The sequence below is a fragment of the Pteropus vampyrus genome, unplaced genomic scaffold (assembly GCF_000151845.1).
Source record: "Pteropus vampyrus isolate Shadow unplaced genomic scaffold, Pvam_2.0 Scaffold136, whole genome shotgun sequence".
Lineage (NCBI taxonomy): Eukaryota > Metazoa > Chordata > Mammalia > Chiroptera > Pteropodidae > Pteropus > Pteropus vampyrus.
In genome coordinates, this window is record NW_011888917.1 from 4,159,520 (window position 1) to 4,185,022 (window position 25,503).

Below are 25,503 nucleotides of genomic sequence, written 5' to 3' on the forward strand. Positions count from 1 at the left end.
CCTTTATATTACAATTTTGATTTTCCCTGTGTCTTCCCTTGATGATCAAGAGTAGAGATGATCAAGATTTTTTTCCCTGCTTTTATTGGGATGTTGGGGTAGTTAAGGAACCAAGATAGATTTTTAAAATTCTGCTTTTGATGTGAGGAGATTCTCTCCATTAACTTCACAATATTGTACATACAATTATATTACAGAACCAGTGCCTTTAACTTCTAAATACCTTCAAGGATCACTGTCAAAGTCCAACACATCATGATAGTTTTTGATGTTTTCAGAAAAATAGAACTCTTTGACACTCTTTGGTTTGGTAAAAATTTTTGCCTGTGAGGAATCTCCTTTTAGCCCCATTTAACCACTAGCTTCCATATTTTGGGGATATGATTCACTGAGGTTACTATTAGAACATTTTCATTGTAGTTATGCCAAGACAGACCAAACACTTAGCTGGAAATATTTTTTTAGTTCCAGGATATTTGTTTTCCAACTATATGCCAAAGCTCTTTTACTTTTTTCCATTAAGATATAATTGACATATAATAGTGTATCGATTTAAGGTATACAACATGATTTAATGTATGTATATATTATGAAATGATTACCTCACTTATTGTTATTGTTATTGTCAAGATGGTTTTCCATAATCCCACGGCATGCAAAATATGCTTGTTCATCCTTTTGAGTATGCAGGAATAAATGCTCAGAAATAACGGCTATACTGTAGATACTGAGAAGAGTATTTTGTATATACCAAAACTTATTAATGAGGTTAAACGTTAAGAATAACATCTTAAATAAATGCATTTATGCGGGCTCATAAAAGCTCTATGAAGCTCAAGATTTTTTGTTTCCTATTCATATAAATAGTTTCTTAGGTGAACAAAAGTGCAATAAGAAATCCATAGAGCTCTATTTGCTCATGATCCAAATTATCCCTTAAAAACTGCTGCTTTGACTGTAAACTTCCATGTTCTTCATGATTTGAGTGATGACGAATTAAGCTGTATATTTAAAGTAACCCAATGATTTCAATTGGGGAAATTTAGGATTATTTATCAAGCCCTTTAAAATAGGAATACAAAAATTACCATGAATGAATGAGTCTGGTGAATCATAAAATCTTCTGAAATGTGTAATTCTTAATGTAAAAATTAAAGTTTTTTTAAGTATAATTTAATAAGTGTTAAGCATTTTTTATATGCTCTTGTATGATGGCTCTTCAAGTATTTAGATAATGTAAAAAAGCCTTTTTAAAACCAATCACCTACAACAGGTGATGGATAGCCATCTTTCTGCCACAAGAGACCTGTTTAATCTTTGGACCTAGCCACCCACTCTTCCTGGTATTTCCCAGCTCAATATTTATGCTTATATTGTCACTTTATCTTAATAGGTGTCTTCTTTGCTCCTCTTGCTGTCTAGAATGTCTACCTCAGGGGGATTCTATTAACATTCTTCCCTTTCTACCAGCTCTTGCTTACCATTCACTCTCTCTCCACTGCAACATACCAATTAATATTTGTTTTTCCCAAACCTCACTCATGTACATCTGGAAAAGGACTCCATTTTCTGAGGTGCAGAAGAAAGAAGGTCCCAATGACTGCCCTCCCAAGGCTGGCAGTTGGGGAAGCTCGGCCAGGGCTGTTGGCAAAGTTCTCAGTTCTCCATATGGGCTTATTTGGGCTTCTTTGCAGCAACAACTGACATCCAAGCAGGAGCATCCAGAGAACAGACTGAGGTAATCTTCAAATGCCAAACCTATTCTTTTGCTATAAAGATCAGATATGACTTGTTTGGTTCAGAAGTACATGATGCCAAGATAGCACAAAGAGAAAAATACTGTTTCATAAAATTGCTAAATCTAAACACCAAAGGAAAATTTATACCTGATTTGGGAACGTTTTAACAAAACAGACTGAGGAAAGAATGCTAACAAACCTCTACTTTGTAAAGGAGATGGTCAATTAGTTCCTTTGGACTTAAGAAGGATTGGTAATCAAAGACCACGAGGAAAGGACAGTCTGAGCTGGAGCACTAAAAGGTCTGAAAAAGATGGGGTCAGTTTAATGTGAACAGTCTTAAAGGCCAAAGGGACAATTCATTTTTACAGGTAGAAGGGTATGTAATACCTTAAGCCTGAGAGAGAGCCTACCATAAAGGAGAGGTGGAAAAAGGCACATAGGTTTCCACAAAGGAGGAAAGATCCTGAACCACCAGTTGGTGGTGTAGGTCCTCCTGGTGGTGAGATATTCTGGCTTGTGTATACTGTAGAAAGTACTGGCCCCAGGAGCTAAAAATGGAAAAGCTGACAGCAGAGCCTGGGGAACATCTTGGGGGAACTCTCTGGGGATGGTGATTTCTTAAAAAATAAATAAATAAATAAGGGGGGGGTGCGTTTAGGGGTAAGGGACAGGGCTGGGTCTGGCACCTAGTGACTTCCGCAGACACCACCGCTGCGCTGGGCAGGATCGCCAACTCTGGTCCTCCAGAGAGCTGCGAGTCTGGGGATCAAAAATCCAGCAGAGCCGGGTGGGTTATGTGTCCGCAGTTTGCTCAACGTGACGGCGAGTATACCGCAAAGAACGCGAATATGTGAGAAAACGTCCTAGTCCCAGTGGTCTTGGGAGCTTTGGGCTGTCTGGTCCCAAACCCTCCACCAGCAAGCACTAGGCGCTGAAAAGTACGGTTATTTAGGCTCAAGTGTCCCAGTCTCGGAGCGGAAAGTAGAGGGTCAAAGATAGCGCCATTTTAGAGGTTATCCCATCTAGCTGGCAGTCGATTGCCTGCGCAGGCGCACAAAGACATGGATGCCAACTATCTGATTGTTTTTTAGAACGTCACGTGACCCGCTGGGGTAAAGGCGCCTCATATTACTCTGCACACACCCGAGACGGTGAGCACCAGTAGGCTGAGCCCTAGCGAGTCATGTGGATCAAATGACTGGGGGTGACGTCTAGGTTCTTCCGGCCCAGTGAGCACCAGTAGGCTGGGCCCTAGCAAGTCACGTGTACCAAATGACTGTGGTGACGCCTAGGTTCTTCCGGCCCAGTGAGGACCAGTAGGCTGGGCACTAGCAAGTCACGTGAATCAAATGACCTGGGGGTGACGTCTAGGTTCTGTGAGCACCAGTAGGCTGGGCACTAGCAAGTCACGTGTAGCAAATGGCTGCGAGTGACGCCTAGGTTCTTCCGGCCCAGTGAGGACCAGTAGGCTGGGCACTAGCAAGTCACGTGAATCAAATGACCTGGGGGTGACGTCTAGGTTCTTCCGGCCCAGTGCGCACCAGTAGGCTGGGCCCTAGCAAGTCGCGTGTACCAAATGCCTGCGGGTGACGCTTAGGTTCTTCCGGTCCAGTGAGGACCAGTAGGCTGGGCCCTAACGAGCCACGTGAATCAAATGACTACGGGTGACGCCTAGGTTCTTCTGGCCCCACTCCGCGCAGCGCCTGAGCTAAAGCCACAGGTTCAACGTTTCCTGCTGCTCTGAAGCTGGATTGATCCAGTCCCCACAGAACGCGGAGATATTTGGGCAGTCAGGAGGCACTGATGCCCAGTCACTGGCGGCATTCCTTTGTGGACGGACCTACGGAGTCAGGGTGCTCCACTCGTTAATGGGTGTCCACGCCCAAGCACGGGGCTTTCCGGAGTGGTGATGTCAGAGGCGCGACCTTGGGCTGGCCTGGATCTAAGAGGTCGAGTCGTGTAGCAGGTCTCCCTCAACCTCGAGCCTCTGTAGCCTTCGTTAAGTGAGAAGGTCCTGGGTGGGCTTAAGTATACTTGTTTGGAACCCTTTCAAGGGGGCAGTGAAGCAATGACTGTTGTAAAATTCAGGGAGAACAAGTGCGGTGTTTTGGAGGCACCTGAGTGTGGCATGCTCTGTCCACGCAAGTGCAAATCTTCAAAAGGGGAAACAACAAAAACTTCCTGAGGAGCACTTGGACCAAGCCCATTTGGGGCTGAAATTGAGAAAATTGGAAATGCAGGTGCACCCTGGTTCCATTCACCATATCAAAGTCAGGTTGTTGCTGCCTTCGTTTTTACTCTTAAACATCAGGCTTTCAAAGTGTCAAATTTAGGTCTTTTGGTGCTGCCAGAGGTAGGCGCAATGTGCAAATGTTCAGCAAAGGTAAAATGAATTTTCTTGACTGCCTGAAAATGTCTCAATTGACACACCCCTCGGGACTTTCTTCTGTTGTTTACAACTAAGAAAAATAAGCCCAATCTTAATGCTAGTTATACTATATATTGGTGAAAAGACCTGATTTCAATGCTACGAAACTAATTTCAGTTTTTTTGGAAAACCTCTGTGGACTATAGTCCCAGATGTTTTATTGGTTTTGAGGGGGCACAATGAGGATAAAATGAACATGATATTTATTCATGGTTGTAAGGTAAAATACTCTTTACATACTCACAAAACTTTTGAATTTGCCCTATGCAAGCACACAATTGAGTATATTCTTAATAAACCTGTAAAATATCAGGCTTCTAATTTTCCTTAGGGGCAAGGTGATATGAGTGATTACAATAAGAGCAATGAATAATAAACATAATGATCCGGCACGGATAAATTGTCTATAATTACTGTCTCAGTGACTCATCTCCCAATTCACCCTCAAAGCCATTTCACTAGGTTTTTCCCTCCATCAATTCATAAGATCACTTTCTTCTCCCTGGCATACTTTCTTTACTTGACTTCCAGGACACCTGTTCTCTTGGTTTTCTCCTACTTCACTTGCTGCTCTTTCTCAGTATTTTTTTCTTTTTTTTTTTGCTAATTCTAATATGCAGCTGTTCAGGTGTTCTGGTGATGGACTGTTGATGCTTGGAGAAGTAATAAAATTAAGACACATAATTCATAAACTATTTTTTATTCCATATTCTTACCCCACTTAAGTAAAATTACTAATTATGTTGTTATAATTAAGATTTTAATACTATTTAGGTTCTATTGACAGTAATAATCTAAATCAGGTCAGCAGATTATAGCCAGGGGCCTCCAGATTTCCTTTTGGGATCGTCAAAAGAAGGGCAGAAATCGTCCCCTAATACCCCTTTATATATGACTACAAATATATTATAGTTTGTTAAATTAAAAATAAATGTGTTGTCTACGGCCATGCCACTCTGAACAAGCCCGATCCCACCTGATCTTGGAAGCTAAGTAGGGTCGGGCCTGGTTAGTACTTGGATGGGAGACCACCTAGGAAGACCAGGTGCTCTAGGTGTAAAAAATAAAAAATAAGAGATTGTAAGCTAACAAGTTCCTTGCAATCTATGAGGTCAACCAAGTGTTGCCTCGCCTAAAAAAATGAAAAAAAAAAAATGTGTTATGGGAGATGAACAAACAATGTAAATATATATATGCCTTACTGTTAAAATGTACCGCTGAAATTTATCAGACTTTGTTAACCGATGTCATCATAAAAATAAATTAATTAAAAAAAATTTTTTTTAATTAAATGTGTTTAAGGTGTCAATAACTATTGCCCATTTGCCAACTTAAAGTATATATACACAGATATATCTATATACAGATACATTTTCAAAAGTGACGTCATGAAACTTGAATTCATAAAAATGTATGAAATATGAAGAATTTGTTTCTGAACATTTTGCCTGAATATATTTGTGGAATGTTGCCACAAAGATAACTTGATGGTATGGTGTCTGATGCTGCATATTTTATGAATTAAATTATTTTAAAGTCAAGTTTAGAAAAGTACATTTTAGGATCAGAAAGAGAAATCTAACTCTAGGTTAATTAGAATAAACCACAGGCAAGGAATGGATATGAAGCTAAGCCCCAAAGCCAGACTTCCAAAGGGGAAAATATTAGGATTTCAGGATCTTACCAGCTTTGAAGGTGGTAGAGCACTAGACAGAAGCCTGGTTCCTTGAATGAATGCATGGTGCAGAGCCATCGCCAATCCATGATAGACTGTGAAATGAACAATAAATAATAAACCTTTATTGTGTTGAGCCCCTTAAAATTTGGGATTATTTGCAACAGTAGTTTGCCTGAATATCACATAATTATTATAAACCTTACAGCATTATTGTGAGGATTAAAGAAAAATAATCTTGCCTAAGGAAAGAAGCTCGGGTTCTAAAAAGATGGGTATCAAATCAATGTCCTCTTTTTTTCCTTAAGTGATTCATTAATGAATCATATTGCTTCTCTAAAATATTTATTCCAAACCAGGGAATTTTGTTAAGTACTTGTCAAATTTCAAAAGGTGATTAAATACATTATATAAAGAACCTAGGAAATGTAATATTTTGCTCTAATTAAAAAAATAATTGTTTTTTTCTGTAATAATGAATATAGTTTTTAGACAAGGCAAAACTGGAATTTGGTGGGCATAGCATATTTAAGTGATTCCATGCAAGCATCTGGATTGCTGAAATAATATGGAATAGCTAAAGGTTTAAGTAAATGTAAAACATGGGGTTTCAGTTGAAATGTTTTACAACTGAAGTGAAAAACAATGTATTCTAAAATTGTGGGTTTTTTGGTAATCAAATTGTCTTAAAATTTGATACTAACAATAAAACATCAATAAAACTGGTCCTTGAAAAAGAGAACCACAGGAGTAGTAAGTCAGGAGGTATTCCCAGAAATGAATATGAGGTGGCAGATTTTTGACAAGATTGGGTCAATAACCACTTTTTTCCTCCCTCTCCTGACAAAACCCAAACCAAGTCTTTTCCAAAAGTGGAATCTCTTACCCAGGGCATTCTGCTTCCCCAGGGGCCCTCCCACTTGCCTCTAGTTTAGCAGTTACTAACCTAGAAAATGAAACATCTGTAAAGGCTTCTGGAGAGAGAAGATTAAATAAAAAATAGAAATAACAACAAACTAACATGCAAGCTTCTCACTCCATTATATGTTACTTTCCTTTTGAAAGAATAAACAGTGATTCCATCTTTGTAGTGATGAAGAGGGTGGAGCAGGGGGACTAAAGACCTCGTTACACTGTTCATAATAACAAAAGTTTTTTTCAGCCTTTTTTTCTTCTTTTTAAAAGATCTCTCTACTCTCTGCCTATTTTTCTTTCATTCATGCCTTCAACAAGCATTTACCAAGTGTACAACTTGTTACATGTATCAGTCTGTCACTGAGGGTGGGAGATGAGAAAACGAATTTGGATAAGGTCAAAACACAGTCTCAGAGGAGAAATAAGACAGTGATGTAAATGTCAGAGCAAAGTACAATTTATGGCATGCACAGTTTTGGTAGCACAGCACAAATGAAATCTTATCAAATGGCATTTTATCATCTTATATTGGGTTAAGCAGGAAAAGGAGGCAAACTAATGTATTTGAATGCTTACCATATGACAGGCAGCAGGATGGGTTCTTTACAAAGCCTGTACCATAATAGGGTAGTTAATAGGTTTTACTCATTTTTTGAGATGAGGAATCTGTATTTTAGGAAGAAAAAAGGCAAGGAGAATATGCATATTAGGTTACTGTTTGTGTAAAAAAAGAAAGTAGGAAAATAAGTCTATTTGTATTTCCTTGGTTACCAGTTGTCTTTGGAGTGCACTGGGAAATAAACAAAAAGGTTGCAAGGGTATGAGACAGATTTTTCAGTATATACTTTTTTACATTTCAAGTTTTGAATCATACGAATATAAAACCTTTTACCAAACTTCAGTTTAAAATAGATTGGATTTTTTAAAAATCACTAAAGCTCTTACCCTTAGTAGCAGAAGTTTTGAGAACAATTCCTTAGAATTAAGTTTGCTTAACTATGAAGGAAAAGCAGGAGGTCCATTTATAACAACTGATCATGTGATAAAGTGCATTGAATGCTTTATTCCATGGTTCAGAGTGAAAGCAGAACACTGTTTTGAACTGCAGACAAACAGCATTTGTAAAGGGCTACCAACATGTTCACTGGTCAGATAAATCATGTATTTGACCTTTAAGCCTCAAATAGAGGTGCCATTCACTCATTCATTCATTCAATAAGAACGTATTCCAGAGTGTGCTAGACTGGTTCACAAAATGTTTTTTTCAACAAGTTAAACCTACATAAAAGACAAATAGGCAGCTATTTGTTTAAAAATTTTCTTAAAAGTATTACTTACTCATGACATTTGAAATGATTAAACAGCTTCATCTGTATTTGCTAAAACAGAAATTTCGCCGTTGCATGTCTGAAGTGAAGACAACTTCACTTTGAAATGGTCTTGCCGCTAATAAAAATATTCTTGTTCTTGTAAGGAGGATCACGTGTGAATTGTTTGGTTGAGAATGACAAGGTAGTACATGGAGAAAAATATGTCCTAATGAAACAGCGAACGTAGTAACCACAGAAAAATGTTTTTGTGATTTTTGAAGTATGTGTTTCAACAAGAGTAGCCAGGGAAAATTATGTCAAAAATGAGAGGAGCGGAGGGAGAATGCTAGATACAGAAGCAAGCGTCTAACAGCGATGGATAGTTTTACTACCCTGAAGTGGGGATGGAAATCAGGGACGAGGAGGAAAGTATTTCTTGAATTGGGTATTTCTTGAATTTATCTTTTATATTCCCATATAGACCATGGGGCAGGTCCAGCACCGGTGGAAGGTCAGTTTTGAGGTTAAGCCTGGGGTGGGGATGTACAGGCTACCAGGCAGAAATCCAGAAAGAAGTAGCATAAGGCCCCAAGAAACCTTAGCGGAGAGGGAGGCTATGATTTGCCTAAGGGTAGGAATACGCTTGTGGAATGCCTGAGGCGTCTGGGATGCAGGCTCACGCCCAAGAGGGCCTAAGGCAGAGGGAAGGTGATGGAGACTAGGCCGCATTGTGCGTCACTAGCATGCGCACTCCTTACTCTACCTCCGGATCTCTCGAGAGCTTCGGACGAATTACCAAATCAGGTGTGCCGTCCGGCCTGTGGCGCCCACCCTTCCTCCCACCCTCTGTGTGGCAAACGTGACAATCTCAGCAGATGTGAACGAAAACTTGTCCCGGCTACCCTGACCGCCAGTTCCGGGATTACCTTCTCCCTTAGAGCCCAAGAGAGGCAGACAGCTGGGCGCGAGTCTCTGCACCCCGGAGGAAAAAATGGAAGTGGGGTTTGGGAGACTTAATGCAGGATGCAGTCGTGTGTTGTACATGCTGTATCTGCATACGCCAAGGGACAGGGACCAAGGCGGTTAGGGAGGTAGAGCGGCAGTGAAAACACACACGCAACCGAGAATGATACCCTCAAGGGATAGGTCGCGCGCGACGCGCTAGTCACGTGACACCTCGGGGCGGGGCCTGGCGGAAGACTGTAGTAGTACTTAGTGAGTCACGTGAGCCTCTGATAAACTACAGGCCTGGAGACGGGTGCCATTATCCTTGTGGCACCTCGACTGGCGCCATTTTCTCGCATTTTCTTTTTCTCCGATACAGAGGGTAAAGGTGTTTGAACAGGCGGGAGGAACAGCAGCCCAGGGCACCTCCGCACAGATGCACTAGCCCCTGAGAGTATCCACGCGTGTCCTACAATGCAGTAGGCTCCGCTGAGGTCCTGTTGGGCGGTGCCACGTGGTACGTCAGAACACTGCTTCCGGGGGAAGGGGCTTTGGGGGGCCCGCTGCCCTCAGATTGCTGACGCCGCATATTCCCTGGCTAGTAGAGATCTTGTGGGCGTTTCTGTGCTCTGAGGCCTCTGCAGTCCGATTCCTGGCGTGGAGAAATCTAGGGAAATTAAAAAACAAAATAATTTAAAAACAAATTGAAAGAGTGAGTAGAACAACTTTTCATAAAGAAAACACGTACTATGTGCTTGATTTATTGCTTTGAACATAAGATAGCAGATATAAGTCCTTGATCTCATGGAGCTCACCGCCAATCCAAAGAGCTAGATTTTCAAGAATAACCAAAGAGCTATTATTTAACTGAAATCGTGCTAAGTGCAGGCATGACAAAGTACAGGGTGTTAGGAAAGCATAAAACGTAAGACCTAACTTAGTTTGGAAAGTTTGGGTAGGTTTCAGAGAATAAATCACAAATTAATCAGAGACCTGAAGGATAAGAAGGAATTGCTCAGGTGAAAAGTGGAGTAAACCTTGTGAGCAAAGAGGACGTTATGCACAAAGGGCAAAGGTCCTGGGAACAAAGCTCTGCGATTTGTAGGAACTGGAAAACAAAAACAAAACTGCTACTGCAGCATTATGAGCAAGAGGAGAGTTGCCAAGATGAGTCTGGAGAGACAGACAAAACCCAGGTCATACAGGCTTCGTGGGCAACGTTAAAGAGTCATAACTTCATCTTAATATTAAGGAGAATTATTAGAAGTTTTTAAGATAGAGATTTTACCTTATTTTTGTTTTTATAATGGAATATCACATTAGCTGCAAATGGAAGATGAATATGGGCACAAGTAGAAATGAAGATTCCAGTTGGGAGATGATTGTAGAAGTCCAACAAAAGACGAAGGCATTTTGAACTATAGTATGATAGCAGAGACATAAAAAAAGCATATACATTCACAAAACACTCAGGAAATAGGAACCTTGGGATGTGGAGATGGCTTAGATGTAGTAAGTAGATTGAGAGAACTGCTCAGCTTTTCTGAAGAAATCTAAGGTTCTTCTTCTCCCAGGAAAACGAAGCTTTATATTCTCTTTTTGGAATAAAGCTTTACTCTTCAGAAGGTGGTATACATTGAAAGTTTGGTCAGTATGAAACTTTACAGAGGCAAACCCAGAGAGTTAAGGCGGAGAGGGAAATTTCTGTAAAAGGAGCTAAGTAAAAACTGTCTAGTTTTGGAGGCTCTTAGGTAAACTAGAGAAGTTCCATTTGGAGACCTGCTTCCTGGACTCAGCCCCTAGCTGTGCTCTCACATGGCTTACCTTGCCCTTCACTAACTTCAAGTGTCACCCTGGTTTCTGGGATCTAGCCTCCCATGATATGGACTTCACATGAGCCAGACACTTCCCTTCCTTTGGATTGAGCTCTATCTAGTTCTGGCCTCTGAGTCTAAAGCATCGTGCATGCTCTCCCATGATTAGACAAGATTCTGTTTCTTGATTAATAGCTGCCAATTCTTGAACATCCACTCCATGACATCCACTTTACTTTGCAAAGAAGCTACATTATTTCATTTAACCCTAACAACTCTGAGGAAGAAGCATTATCCCCTTTTCCACCTTAAAAATGAGTAAAATGTAGAAAGTGAGGGTCAAGTAGTTTAAATGCCAAGCCCATGTTCACAATTCCTGTAATTGGAAGATCTGGGTTTCCAACACTGGCTCGCCCCACTCCAGAACCCTGACTTTTGTGAGGTGCTGTCCTTGGTTTAGTTTCTTTGCTTCATTTCAGATTCTTACTTCTGCCTGTGTTTGGAAGCCCAGTCTTGAAATATTCGTTGGTCTTATAATGGTTTCCTTTCTATAAGCATGTGGTTTGTCATTCTTTACTTTAGACTCCATCTGATTCTTTCTAACTTTGCCATAATGGTACACAGAAAGGGCCAGAGCCCCACCTCTGAGAAAGCAATTTCTGTCAACTTCATTTGGAACATTGAGGACAAGAGGATTAATTCTAGGACAACTTTGGTGCTTAGTAAAATCAATCATTTGTTCTTTCCCTGTTACTTCTTTGGCTGCACTCCTTGTTTTCTGCAAGACTCTTGATTAAAGTCACTTTCCATTTTCTCTGCTTATCTTCCTTTGAATGTTAAACACAGAGATATATGTTAAGTTTAAGTATGCAGTTGTTTACCCAGCATTATCTTGTATTGGTAAAAATCTGAAACACAATGTCCGTATTGAGTCTGGTTAAATAAAATATGATTGTCCATAAAATGGAACTTAATGCAACCATTAAAAAATTACAGAACAATAATTCTGTCATGTAAAACTGTTACCAATATATCTCGGTTTAAAAAAAAAAACTGCATGTTTAGTTGCTGCTTTAAAAATTATATACACATGCTTTCAAATATACATTTAAAACTTTAGATATACATCAAATATTAAGAAAGTTTGATTAGATTTTAGAGATCATTCTCATTTTTTAATTGTTTCCCCTTTTTCAAAAAACTTTCAACATTGAACACAAACTTATTTTTTAATTAAAAGTTATTAAAAATAACACCTCCATGATTTCTACAACAATGTAGACTATTATTTGGTTTTAATTCTCATAAAGACAAGGATGTAGGGTGCTTTTGGGTAGGTCAGTATTTTATTTATTGACCATTTCTCTTTAAATCGCTATCATCTAGTTCAGTTCTTGAAAGCTGAATCAGTTGATTTGCACTTAGCATCTATTGTTTCTAACTTAGATATTTGAAAGTAGTCATTCAGGTCTCAATGGTACAATTTATTTCAAGAACATTAATATGCAGAGGGTGTGGTGTTTATTTAGTGTAGTGGTTCTCAAGCAGGGACACCGTAGGAGTTTATGAGGATATTAACCAGAATTTGTGGGCTATTTCTAGGATTTTCAAAAATTAACAGGTACTGGGATATAGATGAAAAAGCACAGTTTGACATTGATAGACATGAGTTTAAATTGTGATTCTTTTCTCAAAAAAGAAGACAGGTTAAAATGTCTAGGTCTCCATCTTATCTTTGAGATAGGAATAACAGTATTAGCTCTCCAGTTCCACAGTTACCACCAAAAGTTCTCTGTATTTTTGGTTATCAAAATTTCCCCAAACCTGGGATCCAATAACAAAACAGTATTAAAATGGTCTTTGATGAGAGGAAGTATGTGATTGGTCTGTTAGGACAGGTCTAGCTTTATAAAGTAAACACTAGATGGCAACATTCTGGCGGGATTTTCTGTATCAGCCCAATTGGGATTTTCCCGCCTCCCTGACAGAACAAAAACCCAGAGATCTCCCTGCTTGTCTCAGCTCAAACAACAATTTGGGGACCGTATTTGACAGTATTTGCCAGTGACCAAACTAAAAGAAGTACACTTGGGAGGGGAGGGGAATAATAGTGAAAGCTTACGTAGTATTTACTTTTGATAGGCCCTGTTCTAATTACTTTAATATAGTAAAACAAAGAGTAAATAAATTAACAAAATCCTAGCCCACAAAACCCCTAGATATATGTATTAAACTTATTAGAAAAAATAAACAAAAAGTGATTTCATCCTTAACGTTGTGGATGAGGAGGTAGACTATTTTTCAATTTCTTCCTGTTTTCCTTTCCTCCATTATTATTTTCATTCATGCTTTCAACAAAACAAGTATTTTTAAAATATGTACTGTGTTCAAGATACCAAGTGGATCAGTTTAGGGCCATGATGGTAAAATAATTCACATAAAGTTAAGCCTCTAAACTTTAAGGGCACTACAAATTGAAGAGGGCAGAAGACATGCATGTTAATGCTATAGGACAAGGTAGGCCATATGATGTGCTCATCTTGTTCTCACAATAGTTTTATTGTACAGCAAAGGCAGTATGAATCATTTTATGTTGGGATGAGCAGAGAAAGAGAGAAAGGGAACTGACATTTATTGAAAGCTGACAATACGTAAGGACCCTACTAGGTAGGCACTTTACATACAGCATTTCACCTATGAAAATGTATTACTTATTTTTAATTTATGTTAGGTGGTTTTTAATATTCCCATTTTCAGGTGAGGAATTCAATCTTAAGGAGGATAAGTAACCTATGCACAGGTACATATATAGAAAGGGATAGAATAAGGCGTTGTGGACGGGTAAAAATTGCTGCTCTTTGTTTCAGCGTGAAAGGAAAATACAGATATAGTTTTAGGATATCAAATAATAGAAGTGCATTACAGGATGATAGAGTTTTGATATAAGCCAGATGGAAGTAGAAAAGAGGTCTGGGCACAGCATGAACAAAGACACAGAGGCCAGAGGAATGTGTGTAAGTCTGACAGGAATGTGTGTAAACAGTTTTTTTTTTTAAAGGGGAAAAGGACCGAGTTTAAAAATCTGCCCAGAGGTGCAAGATACTAGTGAAGTAGCTAATGAGGAGACTTCTCCATCTGACCCAACAGCCGCTATCAGTTTAGTTCCTGTTTGTGTTTTCCTGTTGCCTTCAATTTCTGATCTTATCTACAGAACTCAGATTGGTAAGGGACATCAAGTTCTGGTCCCCCACACTTGAATAGTTTTGACTTTTTTACTTCAACACACATTTTATGACTCTAAAGCTAATGATATGCCAAACACTGGACAGTAAGGTGAATGTGCAGATGCCAGTTATATCGGGTCCTTGCTTCCGGTTTCTTCCCTCCAAATTCATGTTGAATTGGCCATTCTTAGGGGATAGGAGTGGATGTGTAGTCCACTTCCTTTATATTTCTTGCACATATAGAGTGGTTAAGCATGACTTTAGAGTCAGACACACATTTGATGAGATGGGGTAAGAGAAAAATAAAAATCCTAGCAGTGGGGCCCAGATTCTGAAAAGCAAGTGCTCAGGTTAACAGCAATGCTGTGCTGACACTTTCCCAGTCTCTGTGTTTTAATAAGTATGCGGGCCTGGCCTCAGGCTGCTAAAGCCCCTAAAGGTACATGGTAGTGTCTGGGATGTCTTCAGCCTCTGACTGATGCCTGACGCCTCCTGACCATGAGTTTTTTGACCCTCAAACAGTCTACTTTCATGCTGGGTTGACTAACATAGGGCAGAGTTGGTTAAAAGGAAGACTGTATGCTCTGGGTAAGGGAGTCATGAAGTAATTAGCAATGAAAATGTTATGGGAGCAGGACTCTGCAGGGGAGGGAATGAAATCAGTCTGCACTGAAGTGGAAATTGTAATTAAAAAGAGAAGATGTGATCTGCAGTGTGGGGCTCCTGGTCACCCTTGTCCTCAGGTCAGAAGATAACACTCATGGTGTTTCTGCGGAGAGAAGACTGTCAGGGAGCTACTTTTGGAAACTTTGTCAGTTCTTCTTAAGACCTACTTATTACTCCTTAGAACTAAGAGGGAGAGAACCCAGGCTAGACCCAGTTCTTCTCCAACCCTGCATCTGCCCTTAGGACCCATTGCCTAGAACTGGAGGAGAATCTTTATCCTGGATTGAGGTCAGAATCAGCGACCAAGGAGTGCCAAGGATTCCCAACTGGATGTTGAAAAGCCAGAATGCCACAGTGGAATAGCCCACGTTGATTCCACATGAGGAGTTGTGATATAATAAGAAATATATTTCGTCTTTGTCCCCAGTTCTTGGCACAAAGCTCCTAAACCCTTGTAAGTTTCTGAGTGATAGGAGTGTCTTTTTTTTTTTTTTTTTTTTACTCATAAGAAGCCCCTTTTGAGCCCTCTTGAATTTATTCTGATGAAGCCTGGGGCCCCTAGATTGCCTCAAAATGGGCTTGGTCACCAGAAAGACCTAGAGATTAGAGGGTTGGAACTTTCAACCCTACCTACTGACTCCAGGATGAGGAAGGGTTGGGGATGGCTGCAGATTAAGCTCTATGAAAACTCTTGAATAACAAGATTTGATGAACTTTTGGGTTGGTGAATGCAAGGAAGATGAGCTCACCCCAGTTCCACTGGGACAGAAGCGCCTGCATTCAGGACCCTATGTACCATTTTATTTTGGTATTTATCTAATCTTTTATAATAACCTTTATAACAAACTGGTAAACAGGAGGAAGTTCTGTGAGCCACTCCAGCAAATATATCAAACCTGAAAAGGGGATTGTGGGAACCTCCAAGTGGTAGCTGATTACTCAGATGTACAGGTGACAACATGGACTTACAACTGACATCTAGAGTGGGAGATGGGGAAGGGCAGTCATGTGGGAACCCTTAGCATGTGGGATCTGATACTATCTCCAAGTAGATAGTGTCAGAGTTGAGTTAAATTGTAGAACACCCAGTTGGTGTCCCCTGAAAATTGGGAGAGAAAGATTCTTTCCTCTACCCTCAAGGTTTTTTTGGCTGGTCTTATAACTAAATCTACATGAAGCAGATTAAGAAAAGAAAATAACCAAATTTCATTTCATATGTATGCATGGGAACCCCAAATATGTGAGAGGTCAGGGAAAGTTAATATGAGGTATATATAGCATTCCGAACTAAATAAGGTGAGGTATCTTGGGACTTCAACGGGTCATTGCAGGATAATAAGAACAGGTGTGCAGTAATTAGTAGTTTGCCTTGCTATATAGATAGGCCAAAAAAGTTATGTAGGTAGTTAAAGAGGTGTAGGCAGAAATTTCTCTTAAACCTGCAAGTTGTTGGTTGCCTTTAGCTCAAAATAATCCACATACAACAGAGGCACATATTGAGATGACTCGTTCTGAACTCCTGCAATTGCTTGGTGGTATTGGAAAACACTCTAGGATTTAGTGCCCAAGGCTAAGTCAGTGCCCACATGGCTTTGGCAATGATTGACCTGGTTCTGGCCCGAAATCTCTCTTACTTCTTCCTTTGCTGCAGGCCTTGACCTACCCCAGACTGAGAGTAATCCACTACCCTGTTCTCTAAGCAGGATAAATACTTAAGGGCTTAGTTTTTCTGTTTAGCCCGGGGTGGGGATGGGTAATAATCCACCTGCACCTAATAACTGAGATTTTGCCTGGGCTTTTAGTAATGGGCATTTTGTACCATTCAATGACTGCCACACAAATTATTTTAAGTTTCAACTGGGTTTTCTATTACTCCGGTGTCTCTAGGTCCTTACAGTATTGAAGTTTATCCTCAAATTCAAGTGGCTGGACCTTTCTTTGGAGTTATTGTGTGCTAGAAACTCTGCCTACTATAGCTTAAAAAAATTTTTTTTAAAAAAAGGTTCCTTGAGGCGAAACTCTGACTGCTGGTAGTGAAAGATCTACCCACCCTACAATGGCTGAACTTCCCAGATTCCAACATCCTGAAGGATCTCGACTCCCACCCTTATGCCACACCCTGAACTGTGAACTGGCCTCATGACCCTTCCTATCTCGCAGGCTCTGCAGTCCCCTCCCCAGGAGGTACCACCAACAACAACAACCAGTACCAGCTTGATAAAGTCAGAGATTTTCACCTTATGTGTGCTTTCATCTCTGTTCTGCTCAGCCCCTGGGGGCTCCAACTTCCCCAGACATGTGGGTGAGCTGTTCACTTTCTGGTGCAGTGTCTCTATATCTAATATGCTTTCTTTTCAAAATGGACAGAGGAGGTTCTACATGCTATTCCAGAGTCCATTTTTGTAGAGATAATGGGATTTGAGGGAAAAAACACCCATGGTCTGTTTGCTCTTTTCACAAGCTAGCCACTGAGTGAACTTTGGAATTGACTCTGATACTTGTTGGTGTAAAACCCTGGTGAGGGAGTGCTGGATTACACCCCTGTGGCCAGCACCATCCAGGAAATCCTACATGGAAAGACATCAGAAGAGCTGACCCATGTGACTGTATCACCCAATGCCACAAGGGTCAGGGTCAGCCCACTTTGAAAACTCTCTGTCACTATTCCCTTGAGCCACCAAGGGATTTTCGCCCCTCACCGAGACTCTGAGAGGGGAGAAAATGTCAAACACAGGTGTGGACACCGTGCCCAGATTCCCCAGAGAGGTCAGAAGAAATGGAAACTAAAAAGAATTCTTTGGAGTTTGTGCAGAGGAGAACCCTGTGACCTCTGAGAGAACAATTATCTCAGGTCTAGAACCTGTTATGAAAGGCTAGAGTTGAGAGAGTGGTAAGGGGAGGTATGCAACACGTTCTAGTCATCAGCTTGAGATGTCTGGTGACGAAAGAAGGGGGTGCTTCTTATTCTGACTATAAGGGTGTCCCAACTTCCTTCTCCTTAGTTTATCTACAAATACATAGAAAAGTGGGACCTTCCCACCATGCAGAAGTGGCTATGAGACTGAGTATGACCAATGGGATTCAAGAGAAAGTTTGCTGCTGATTCATCCATTATATGAGGCTTTATATATATGATGACTCGATTTCTTAATCCAATTTTTACATTTTCTTTTTTTAAAGTTGAGATAGAATTGGCATGTAACATTTTATTAGTTTTAGATGTATAACATAATGATTTGATATATGTATACATTGCAAAATGATCACCACAAAAGTTAGTTCATATTCATCACCACACATTTTTTTTTATTGTGATGAGAACTTTTAGATCTACTCTCTTAGCAACTTTCAAATATATAACACAGTACTAATTTTAGTCACCCTGCTGTGCATCACATTCCCAGGACTTATTTGTCTAATAACTGGAAGTTTGTACATTTTGACCACTAACGCTCATTTTGCCTACTCCCGTCCTCCACCTTTGGCAACCACCAATTTGTTCTTTTTATCTATGAGTTCATTTTTTTTAAAAAAGGATTTTACATATAAGTGAGATCATACAGTATTTGTCTTTATTTTACTATTTCACTCAGTAATGACAACAAGGTTTATGCATGTTGTCATAAATGGCAGGATTTTCTTTTTTTTATGGTTGCATAATGTTCCATTGTGTATATATATACATTTTCTTTATCAATTCATCTTTCAATGTGCACTTAGGTTGTTTCACTTATATTTTTTTTATTAAAGATACAGAATAATTTCCCCCACGGAGACAGCACTTCAGCAATGTTCTCAGGGTGGCTTACATTTTGATCTCTCTTCAGGCCAGAGATATGATTTTACCACCTGCATATCTCCAGGGATTTTGTAGAGAGGAAGTGACAAAACAGAGTCCCATGGGTGCAGAAAGCAGATTGGTGGTTTCTAAGGCATGTGGGGGAGGTAGGAAGGAGAAATAACCAATTAATGGGTATAAAGTTTCCTTTTGTACTTATGAAAATGTTTTGGAACTAGATGGTGGTGGGGTTTGTATACATTGTGAACGTGCTGTCACCAAATTGTTTACTTTAAAATGGTTAATTTCATGTTATATGAACTTCACCTCAACTAAAAAAAATGTGTCCCATTTATAGAAGCATCATCCTTCCCTACTCATTCTTCCCAGGAAGAGGAGGGATGGGGAACTGTGTGGTAGCAGCAGCATGTAGGTACATGGGTCACAAACTGATGAGGACCAAGAATTCTCCACCTTATTTCATTCTCCTCTCCCATGTTTTACTCAGGGGTATTGACTGTGAAATAAATGGACTAGACTCTCGTCAGACCCAAGACAAAGGAAAGAAGTTTGTAGTAACTTAGAAAAAGTATGTCATAAAAATATTTCCATTATTATGAAGGCAGACATAAAATATATGTGAACAAAGTTATTTGATACAAACATAAAGCTCATTATTATTATTATTATTATTTTATTATATTTGTTTATTTTTTACACCTACAGCACCTGGTCTTCTTCCTAGGTGGTCTCCCATCCAAGTAATAACCAGGCCCAACCCTGCTTAGCTTCTGAGATCAGACGAGATCAGGCACATTCAGGGTGGCATGGCCATAGTAAAGCTCATTATTATATAATTGTTTTTTTATTATTAAAAATAGAGTTCCCAAATAATGTTCTGGCTTGCGTAATTCTGAGAAAGGATTCAGCGATTCAACCAGAAAAATCACTGCCATGATTGCTTTCTTTTTGTTCACACCATTGAGACCACTCTCTGAAGCCCTCAACTTGAATCATTGTAAAGACTCAACTGTTCTCCAGATCATTTCCTTTCACCAAGAGACTGTTTGCAAAATGTCCCTGCAGGCTGAAAGAAAGGTCCCAACTGAACTAAAACTTTTGGAACTCTTCTCACTGTAGCTGGGACCAGCCACCCTGTACCCACAGCCTCAGCCTGAGTTCTTCAAACATTAGGTAGGCAGGACCTGTCTGATATGTGATGGCATCTCACTCAAGCTAATAATTTGGAGTTCCTTTTGATATTTTTTTCCAACATTTATGTAATGGGAGCTGCAGTGGTGCTTTTAGGCAGTATTTATTGTTAGTATTCTTTCCATTTTCTCTCAAGGGGGTGGAACTGGTTGGGTTTTGGCAAGTATGTAAGTGGTACCTATGGAAACCTGCATGAAAGGGTACCCTGGTGCTGGCTTATTCCTGATGGCTCAGTTCCTTAGGACTGGTGCTCAGGCCATGACTTGAGTGGCCTGTCCCCAATCTGAATCTTGCAAGAGGAGTTTGGGGACACTTTACATTTTGTTCAGTGCTTAAGAGACTCGGCAGCAAATCAGCAAATCAGCTCTAAGGCTGCCCATCCATGGTATTTGACAATGAAGACATGTATTAGGGAGTGGGGGCGTGTTTGTGACTAAAGCACCCAAATATCTTACCAATGTCTCCCTGACATCTATTATCCTATCCTGTTCCTAACATTACTCTGAATTTATCATATTCTTAGGTCTTTTGAATGATATGGCTTTTGCCATTTTGGATCCTGTTGGCACGTATGACAAAATTTCCTCCCAGCAAATGGCCCAAGGGGTCTTATTCCTATTGCATCGTGTTGTTACCAAAGTTAGAAAGTTATGATGCAAGCCCTAAAAATAACAATCTCTTTAAATATTTAGGTTTGTGAAGATTAATACTTTGGCAGTACAAGAAGAGGAAAGGAAAACGAAAATTTCATTTATGTATAATTAACAATGATTGTATTTTACTAATGTGAAATAGAGGCGGAACAAGGTTAAGATCTGCTACAACATAGAGGTAGAGTCAGGGCTCAGCCGGATTGCCATCAGAGAGCTGAGTTTCTGTTCCCCACTCACCACAAATGGTTATTTGCTTAAGGTGGCTCTCTTGCTTGCCCAGAGCACTAGTGTCTCCTGTGTGATATTTTTTCCATTACAAAACACATTGCATTAAAAAAGTTTTATTAAAAACAATTAATTTCAAAGAGAAGCAACAGAACAAGAAAAGTCTATTTTTCTATTGGATTTACAGAAAGAGCAGTACTTATTTATGCAATGAAATTTACAATCTGAGTGATTCCATTTGGGGCCAACTGCTTATGTCGAGCTGGTGGCCAGTTCTGCACTGAAATCCTATTATGTATTCAAGAACAGTCTAGGTCTGGAAACAAATGCTGTGTGCACATTGCCTGTCCTTAAAAGTGAATTATTGCTTTTCTGGGCTTTATATCAGTTAGTCTTTTGCTTTTTGTCCTTCTATACTGATGTGTTGGCCAATGAGAAAGACTTGAAGGATGATCCTCTTCCAATGTGTTTTCTCTACCATCCGTTGCCACAGTCATCTTTCTGAATCTGCCTTCCATCTTCAATGATAATAAATGGAGACATGAATCCACTTCATAAATTTGCTCTTTGGTAAATCCAAGGACTCATAGATAGACATTTGTAGGGCCTCAACTGACAGGTAAGTGGATTGTCTGTTTAAAAGAATTCACACTGAGTTGTTAATGAGGCTTGGCATGACAGTAATTGCTTTAAAGGAGAAAGTGGTTAACACAAATTTATCTCTAATTGGTGTATAGTGGGAAGGGATATTTTTGGACAGAGGCCACTGGTATTTCTGCTTCCTGCTCCTCCATCCCACTCTTAGTCAGCTGGGGAGGAAAACTGAAGTACCAAGCTTGCATCTAAATTCCTCTACAATTCTGCTTCTCTCGGAAAACAAAGCATCACCTGGGAGCCAGGCCTGCTTGGCTCTCTTACTGGGAATGTAGAATCCATATATACCTTAATTCTATCTTAAGTAAAAAAGCCCATGGGTTCACAGCATAGCATTAAACCTAGTACTAAAATGCTCGCATTCATAGTGCCAATATCTAGACCCCGTTTGGATAAGAAGAAATACAGTACTGTTATTTCAGGTTTTCTGTCACTCATAACCTAACCTAATCCTAACTAATAAAGTCTGTATATTCGCAAAGGCAGGAATTTGGGTAATGAGTCCTTAAAGTAATACAACTAGTTCCTGCGATTTCCATTGAAATAAGATATTAGATGCTAAATTGGGGTGTCATTTAGTTCTGGTTGCAGAGTGAATCCTGAACATGGATCCAAGCATGTCATATTTGTAGGACTAAGCTACTGTAGGGCTTGAAGGATGTTTATGAAATGTTGATTGTGTGCCAAGCTCTGTGCTAGGCATGTCAAAGATACTGCTCTTCATTTATTCTGCTTTGTGATTTCTGTGGGTTGGATAACAAAGCATAATGCAGTGGAGGAGAGGGGGAATATTTCAGAGCATTTTCTCAGATGCTTTTTTTTAACCCCCCCCCCAAGTATATTCCTTTTTAGTTCTACACGGATGCTCACAGATTGATATACCAGTTAATAATGATCTGACTGACAAGGACCCATTTTTGTGGGGATTACACATCTTTCAAGGTTTCTCCTCCCAATCACAAAGCGACTGTGGGCACAGAAATGCTCAAAAGAGACATATTGCTCTTTCCTCCCCAGCCTTTATTCCTAACTCAGTTACACAAAGCACTGCCAAATAATAGCAGTTCTGCATTTCTCAGAATATCTCCCTCATGTTTTAGAAATTAGTTTCATCAACTGCTCTACTTGCAGTATCTCATTTACTCCTCACAGTAATTGTATGAACTGAGTACTATTCTCATCGCTGCTTTATAGTTGAAGAGTCTAGGGTTTAAATTCATCCCAGGTCACCAAGCTAGTGTGCAGTGGAGGCAGGATTTGAATTTGGGCAACATGACTCCAAAATGTATATTTGACCACTAAGCTTTATTACCTCCCTAATGTAAGTGCTGAATTACCGTTAATATATACCTTTATGTCTAAGCACTACCATATTATTCGGTTTGGAAGATACTAAAGGACCATGAAATACATGAGATTTTTCATAAGAAACATTTTTAGTGAGAAAGGGAGAGAGAGATGGGAGGGAGTTTGGTTCACAGTTAAAAGCGTTCCTGCTTTCAGGTATGGCTGGGTCCAGGTTCTCAAATGATGTCATTAGGACTGGATATTTCTTTTTCTTAGTCTTTTCCTCTGTGATTAAGCCACTTTTGGGGAGGTTGTCATGTGCATTGAATCTAATCCTATCTGATGGGCAATCTCAATTCTCTCAGGAGTTCTAGTCAAAGTCCTGGGCTGACTGGGCTTGGCTTGATTAGCTGATGTGTAATGGACACCAATGAACATGGCCAGGGGGTCCACCACTCTTCCCTGCAGAGCCTGTCTCTCATACCCACACCTGTGGCCTGGAGTGCAGTCAGCTCATCCAAACACAGCCTGATGATGTGGGAGAAATGGTTTCCCAAAGGAAACCATTGTGATATTACAAGAAGAACACAGGAAGAATGGTTAAAATAGGAACTTCAGATATTCATTGCAGCAATTAAACGATCTTCTCTATTTATAAGATTCGATAAGCTTTTTTAATGATCAAGCTCACTGCTCTAATAGGGAAGGACTTGGAGTTAGGACCAGAAGACCTATGTTCTAGCCCTGCTTCTACTGAAACAAATGATCCAAAAGTCAACTCTGACTTCAGTAAATTCTATAAAACAAGAGATTTGAATAAATCATTTCAAGGATCCCACTCAACTTTTATAAAGTCCTATACCATTTTAAACATCTTTTCTCCTATCTCCCTCACTATGCTCCAGGCATATTAGTCTTTCAGTTGATCATTTATGGCCATTCTTTCCTATTATTAAACATTTGCCCTTGTTGTTTCTTCTACCTAGAAAATGCTTTCCTCTCTACTTGTCATCTGATTTGATATTTGGATTTCAGCTTAAATATCACTTCCTTAGCAAAGCGTTCTATGCATCTTCTATCTAAATTAGGTTGCCCTTGTTATTATCTCTCATAGCACCTGTTTTTTTCCTTTAGATTGATTACCAGAATTTGTATAGTATAGTATAGTATAGTATAGTATAGTATAGTATAGTATAGTATAGTATAGTATAGTATAATAAATACAATACAATACAATACAATACAATACAATACAATACAATACAATACAATACAATACAATACAATTTAATGTATTATGTCAAGCACATACTAGGAATCAGGAAGCATTCTAGGGTTTGGGGATACAACAGTGAAAAGGCAGTTGTTTCTGACCTCGTGGAGCTTAAGGGAGACAGTTGGAAAATAAACATAAGATCATGTCAAGTAAACATATAAGTGTGATGAAGAACACTTAAAGCAAGGAAGGGGATATAGCATGACTTGTTTTAGTGCTATTTTAGATTAGGTGGCAAGGACAGGTCTCCTTGATGGTGTGACATTAAAGCTGAATGAATTGAGAGAACAAGCCATATCAGGAGAAGAATATTCCAGGCAGAGAAAACAGCAAGTATAAATAAAGAAAGCTGGAACCAAAGGATCTGAGAGATGCATATCTACAAATAGGAAAATGGCTAAATGAATTATGTTATATATTAGAATGTTATAGAGCTATTATTTATTACTATTACATATATTTACTTTTTCCCATTATTTTAACATATACAAGGCATTTCCCCTCCTAGAGATTAAATAGACACCTCTTTATTATTTTTGCTTGTGTAGCTATATTTCTATATTTCTTTTATTTAACCAATTTAGTTTATGTAAAGTGAAATTCTGCCTTGAGCATTTTCTCAAATCCTTCCTTTTTTAAATTATTTAAGTTTTTAGATATACTAGAATATATCTTGGCATCTTGGTTCCATTCATCTAACTATCGTGTTTTGGGCCAGTGTCCCACTGCTTCCTCTCCACTGCTCCCATTTTATTACAAGATTCCAAACAAACAAATAATAAAATATATGATTAATGCCTGTTGCCTTGATTATATACCACTTGCCATTTTTGCTTTATATGGCTCTTTTGAATTTCTGTACCACTTCAGAATAAGTTGCAGATATAACCTCTCCCCCTAAATACTTCATACACATCTTCTAATAGAAGTTGTAGATTATATAGAACACTGTTCTACATAATCATTAGACAATTGAGATAATTAATAAAAATTCCTTAATGTCAGGTAATACCCAGCCTTGTCTTTTATAGTTAGTGTTTTGAGCCAGAATTGAATTCGGGTTCTTGTGTACATCACATTGTTGTAATTTTTAAATTTCTATCCTCCTTAATCTTTATAGTTAAAAAAAAGTTCTAATTCTTGTTTATTCTTTCAAATAAAACTTAGACCTATTTTGTAAAGTTCCAAAAATTACTATTAGATTTTTATGATACTTCGATTAAATCTACACATTATTTTGTGTAGAAGTGATTTTTACTATATTTAGGTTTTCCTTATAGGATCGTCTTATGTCTTAATATTTACTAATATATTACTTAATGTCTCTTAGTAAAGGTTTATGTTTTTATAATATAAATCTTGAATATTTAGTGTTAGGATTATTCCCCGAAATTTTATCATTATGAAGCTATTATGAATGCAATTTTTTCTCATTGTATTTTCTAAGTGGTCATTGCTGATGTAGAGGAAACTATTGAAATTCATATATATTCAGAGAGAGAGAATGAGGAAGAGAATCTGCACCAACGGGCTAGCAAGCTGAAGATGCAGAGAAGAGCCAGTGTTGCAGTTTGAATCCAAAGGCTGCTGAATTCCTCCTTGCCCAGGGGAGATCAGTCTTCTGTTCTATTCAGGCCTTCTACTGATTGGATGAGGTCCACTCACTTTATGGAGAGCAGTCAGCTTTAGTTAGTCTGCT

The 25,503-nt window shown here is 39.2% G+C and overlaps 2 pseudogenes; one reads left to right on the top strand and one right to left on the bottom strand.

Moving 5' to 3' along the window:
• The first annotated feature begins 5,108 nt into the window (after window positions 1-5,108).
• On the top strand, window positions 5,109-5,227 carry LOC111744513 (annotated as a pseudogene).
• Window positions 5,228-19,214: 13,987 nt separating this feature from the next.
• LOC111744505 lies at window positions 19,215-19,336 on the bottom strand (annotated as a pseudogene).
• Between the last annotated feature and the right edge of the window lie 6,167 nt (window positions 19,337-25,503).